This window comes from Puma concolor, chromosome E3 (genome assembly GCF_028749965.1).
Source record: "Puma concolor isolate L17-30 chromosome E3, mPumCon1.1.hap2, whole genome shotgun sequence".
NCBI classification, from domain to species: Eukaryota; Metazoa; Chordata; class Mammalia; order Carnivora; family Felidae; genus Puma; species Puma concolor.
The window spans coordinates 35524934-35530933 of NC_141682.1; positions in this window are offsets into that span (position 1 = coordinate 35524934).

Genomic DNA, 6000 nt, shown 5'->3' on the forward strand with positions numbered 1-6000 from the left:
CATCAGCCCAGAGCCTGACGCGGGGCTCGAACTCACGGACCGCGAGATCGTGACCTGGCTGAAGTCGGACGATTAACCGACTGCGCCACCCAGGCGCCCCAGCCAATAGTTTATTTTTGCTTTTGTTCCCTTGCCTCAGGAGACATATCTAGAAAGAAGTTGCTATGGCCGATGTCAGACAAATTACTGCCTTTGTTCTTTTCTAGGATTTTTATGGTTTCATGTCTCACATTTAGGTCCTTAATCCATTTTGAGTTTATTTTTGTGTATGGTGTGTGAAAATGGTCCAGTTTTCCCAACACCGTTTGTTAAAGAGACTTTTTCTCACTGGATATTCTTTCCTGCTTTGTTGAAGATTAATTGAATTTACAAGCCATAATCATTGCTAATCCTAAATCATTCAGGTAGTAATCACCCCCGACATGCTGGGGGGGGGGGGCACGCGCGTGCAGACTGTCTGGTCAGTGGGCCTAGGTGAATCTGATCTTCACCCCTCCTTCCAGGCTCTGCAAACGTAGGCGACAAAACTATTAATGTCCCGGCTGAGGTAACAAATTGCCATAAATGGGAAGGCTTAACTCAACGAGGATTTATTCGCTCACGCTCCTGGAGCCCAGAAGTCCAAAATCAAGAGTCACCAGGGCTGTACCCTCTCCCAAGGCTCTAGGGAAGGATCCTGTGTATTAGTCAGCTCGAGCTGCTGTAACAAAACACCATAGACTTCGTGGCTCAAACAAAAGACCTTTACTTCCTCACAGTTTGGGAGGGGGATGCTGAGAAGTCCATGACTGAGGTGCCACCGTGGTTGGGGGTTGGTGAGAGCACGAAGTTCTTGGCTGGCAGACCTCTCTGTCGTCAGGCGGCCGCTTTTTGTGTAGGCAAGGAGAGAGGGAGCAAGCTGTCTGGTGCTTCTTCCTATAATGATATTAATCCTCTGCCATCAGGCTCTACCCTTATGACCTCATTTAACCTTACTTACTTCCATAAACGCATCATATTCAGAAGCGGCCTCACTGGGCTTTGGGGCTTCAATCTATGAATTTAGGGGGACAGAAACATTCAATCCACACTACCTCCCTGCCTGCCTCCTAGCTTCTGGTGGCTGTCAGCTGTCATTGGCTTCTAGATGCATTACTCCAATCTCTGCCTCTGTCTTCACATGGTCATCTTTCTTGTGTGTATGTGTCTAAATTTCCTTTTAGGAAGGTACCGATTACTGGATTAGGGCCCACCTCATCCAGCATGACCTCATTTTCACCTTATTACATCTGCAAAGACCCTATTTCCAAATAAGGTCATGTTCCAGGTTTGGGGTTAGGACTTGAACATATCTTTTGGGGAGACACAATTCAACGCACAATAGAAACCATCTTGGAAGGGTTCCCCCGGAGGGACCCAGCTCTTCAGCCCACTGCTGTAAGAGTAACCCCCTGCCCTCCACCTGCCCTCCACTCACCCCCCCCCCACCTGCCCCTACATCATGGAGCAGAAACAAACCTGGCCCCATGGTGCCCTTCTTGAATTCCTGACCCGAAGAATCCATGAGCATAACAAAAGGGTTATTGTTTATGCCACTGAATTTTGGGGTAGTTTGCAACACAACAGGAATTTATGGGAATAAGGGGAATAAGCCCTTCTTTGCAGAGCTCTGCAGACGTGGGGGAGAGGTCCCTTCCCATTCCATGTCTCAGTTATTTACAAGCCCCTCTGCTGGCCCCTTCGCCCTTCAGTTCCTCCTTCATCCACACAACAGCCCTGAGGCTCAGAGAGGTGACGTGCCTTACCAGGAGCCTCCCAGCTTCTGCATGGCAGAGCTGGCATGCAGACTCGTCTCCCAGACCTCCGAGCGGGTGTGCTGGGTGAAGCCTGCACGAAAGGCCCTTTCCTGCACGCCTCTTCCCTCGAGCAGCTGTCCCAAGGCTCGGTGACATGAGGGTTACGGTGCTCGCTCACGCATGCGGGAGTGTACATTACCTCCACCATCAGGGCTAATGACAAATCATGTATGCAACAGAGGAAGGCGGCCGGAGTGCCAGATGTGTGATAAGAAACCAGGTTGCAGGAAATTGCTGTCAGGTGATTCTTATTGGCTCATGTATTCCGAGCAGCCCCTTTCCAAAGGTCGTGTGTTTACCGAATACTTGATGTGTTTTCCCCATCAGCTCTAGAAGATTGTGTCCTCCTGAGGGAGCGCTTTCCCAACCTCCCCCCTCCCCTCGCCCCGGGACTGCTGAGAGCAGGTGATTAGAACTCTGCCCCCTGCCTCCCACTAGCTTCTAAGAGCACCTGCTGCCTGTCTGGTTCCCGGGTCTGTGTGCAGAGGCACCAAGCTGACCTTCGGGTGCTCCAGCACTGGCTTCAGATCAGTTGCAGGGCCACCGACCAGTCCTTTCCACTCGTTCGACACCTAATCGTGGAAAACGTTCCACACGTGAGGTGGTCGGGAGTTCCTTTACTTCCATGAAACTTAATTTTCTGATTTCTTGAGTATTGTTAATCATACCCATCTTTAAAAAAAATTTTTTAATGTTTATTTATTTTTGAGAGAGAGAGAGACAGACAGGGTGTGAGCAGGGAAGGGTCAGAGACAGAGGGAGACACAGAATCTGAAGCGGGATCTAGGCTCTGAGCCATCAGGACAGCGCCTGACGCGGGGCTCAGACTCACAAACTGTGAGATTGTGACCTGAGCCAAAGTCAGACGCTTAACCGACTGAGCCACCCAGGAGCCCCTTCTGTTTGTTTTTTAATATTTATTTATTTGTTTATTTTGAGAGAGAGAGAGAGTGCGAGAGAGGAGAGAGTGTGAGAGCGTGCACTCACATGCCACAGGGACAGAGAGAGAGGGAAAGAGAGAATCCCAAGCAGTCTCCATGCTCAGTGCAGAGCCCGATGTGGGGCTTGATCCCATGACCCTGGGATCGTGACCTGAACTGAAATCAAGAGTTGGATACTCAACCAACTGAGCCACCCAGGCGCCCCAACATCCCTTGCATTTTAAAGAACACATTAATTTCACTAATTTGACCAAGTCACATTGTTAGATTAAAAAAAAAAAGCAAGTTATAGGGTTATAGAAACTGTATAAATATCAGTTATATAAGAGCAAACATTCACAAAATAGTACATTTTTTTTTTTCAGGATGTATGCACAGAAAGAAGTCTGGAAAGATGTCCTCAGACAGAAGTAGCAGTCTCTTCTTGGGGGAAGGGAAGAGGGCGACAGGTCCAGGAGGACTTCTAGCCCCGGACGTCCAGCCCCCAGAGCTGTGAGAGGTAAATCTCTGTGGCTTATGAGCCCCTCTGTCTTTGGTGTGCTGTTATCGCAGCTGGAAGGTGAAATTTACGTACCATAAAAGTCACCCGGGGAAGTATACAGATGGGTGGATTTAGTGTATTCAGGGAGACTGTACAACTGTCACCACCATCTCCTTCCAAAATGCGTTCGTCACCCCAGAAATACGCTCTGCACCCACGAGCGTTCATTCCGATTGCCCTCTTCCCTGGCCGCTCCTATTCTATGGATTTGCCTCTTTTGGGTGTTTTGCATACTTGGAATCATAGGAATGTTCTCTTTTGTGTCTGGCTTCTTTAACGGAGCATCTTTTTAACATTAATCCATCATGTCCTGGTACCCATCATTACTTCATTCCTGTTTCGCGGCAAGGTAACATTTCATTGCATGGATAGACTGCATTCGTTAGTTGATAGGCATTGGCTATTACGAATAAGGGGGCTATGAATATGCACGTAAAGTTTTTGCCTGGACATACGTTTTCCTTTCTCTAGGCTGCGTACCCAGGAGTGCAGTTGTTGGGTCTTCTGTAATTAATGCTGCATTTAACGTTTTGAGAAACAGCCCGCCCGTTTTCCAGAGTGTCTGCCCCATTTTACGTTCCCCCTTGCTGAGGGCGAAGGCTCCGGTTGCCTGGAGTTTCACCTTGTTGGGGAATTCTAGGAACCAGCGTAAAACATGTGCTTCTCTGAGTTGTCTCACCCAAGAGGCGAGGGCTCTGGGCTGTTTGTACACCAAATCCTGCAGTCGTTGGGTAGGGCTGCCGATTCCTTGGTGTGTCTGGTCAGCTGTGTGTGAGCAGTGAGTCCAGAGAAAACTTTCTGGGGCTGCCTGTTAGAAGCACAGAAATGGTGGGGACGAGGGGCCATGGTGAGGGGTCCATAGTGCCTGCTACTGTCGTTCTTGCTAATCATTTTAGAATCACCCAGCCAGTCCCCCCCTCCTCCGTAGGCCTGCAGATGACCGGCTGCAGTGTTAAAATTGCACAATTTAGGGTCTGCAGTGGGCTGAATGGTATCTTCCAAAAATTTGTGTCCACCTGGAACCTCTGAATGTGATCGCATTTGGGAATAGTCTTTGCAGATGTCATTAATTAAGGACTTTGAGATGCAATCATGATCCTACAAGTGTCCTTATGGAAAGAGGAGGGGACGCAGAGGGAGGAGGTCCATGTGAAGACGGGCGCAGAGATTGGAGTGATGTGTCTACAAGCTGGGGAATGACAAAGGTGGCCGCAGACCCCGGAAGCCAGGAGATGGGCGTGGGACAGACTCTCCCTCAGGGCCTCCTGTAGGAACCAGCCCTTGTAGACACCTTGACCCCGCAGACTCTTGGTGCGCAGGGCCGCGGGAGAATGAATTCCTCTTGTTTCAATCTCCCTGTTTGTGAGCAGTTAGCAGACTGATGGAGCGTCCAGCTGGCTCAGGCCTCTGGCTTTGCTGCCCCCCTTGGCCCAGGATGCCAGTGCCCAGCCCAGTTTCCACGTGCACAGACGGCTTCTTCACCGTGTAGTTCATGGCTAAATCTCCCTGCTCGGAGAGCTCTCCCCGCCCCCCTGTCCTATGTTACCCGGACCGCCTGCCTGGGTGTCTATCACAGCCCTGTTGTATTTTCTGCATCAGCTCATTGCTCTCCAGACTGATGTTACTTATTTTTCCTTGTTTGTCGTCTGTGTCTTGCCCTGGGATGTAAGCTGTCTGAGAGCAGGGTCTTGCCTGTGCTGGTGGTCGATGTAATGCTGAGCACCTGCATTCGCAGAACGACCGAGAGGCTGGAGGTGCTGTTGCCCTGGATGTCATTGGGAACACCCAGTTTCAGAGAAGCTGGCCATCGACACACACACACTCTGTGTGTGGGGCGGGGCGGGGTGGGGCGGAGAAGAGGTTTTATGGTCCACTTAGACCTGAATCCAAAAGTCCTCTTTTGAGATGAGCTTACACAGACGCCCCGTTCTTTCCTGCCTCTGCCTCCGGGAGATTAATGAGCATTTCCAACTGTCACAAGCCTGCCCTGTTTCTCTTCCTCCTGCTAGGTTATCCAGGGCCCAGGATGCTGGTGGAGGACTTGGGGCAGCAAAATGTCTTCCCAGCCAGGCTCCCTCCCTCCACCGACTGTGGCCCCGCCTGAGCAAAGCGTCCCATCGCTGTATCCTCTCTGTATTATGGGGTCCCAGGGCATTCGCTGGGGGTACATCACCTCTGAATACTGGCAGCAGCAAAACGCTCTAGGGGCAGGGAGGGGGCTGACACATCGTCTCCCCAGGGAAGGGCCACCCTTTTCTCAACAGCCTCTTTGGGTCTCTCATCTGATTTTGACTTCATTTTATTTAAAATACATTTGTGTGTGTGTGGGGGGTACTTGGGTGGCTCAGTTGGTTAGGTGACCGACTTCGGTTCAGGTGATGATATCGTGGTTTGTTAGTTCGAGCCCCCTGTCGGGCTCTATGCCGACAGCTCAGAACTTGGAGCCTGCTTCCGATTCTGTGTCTTACTCTCTCTCTGCCCCTGCCCTGCTTGTGCTCTGTCTCACTCTGTCTCTCAAGAATAAATAAATGTAAAAAAAAATGTTGAATACATTTGTGGGGGGTGCTTGGGTGGCTAGTTGGTGAAGCATCCTACTTGGGCTCAGGTCATGATCTCCCAGTTGGTGGGTTTGAGCCCCACACAGTTCAGAGCCTGGAGCCTGCTTTGGATTCTGTGTCTCCCT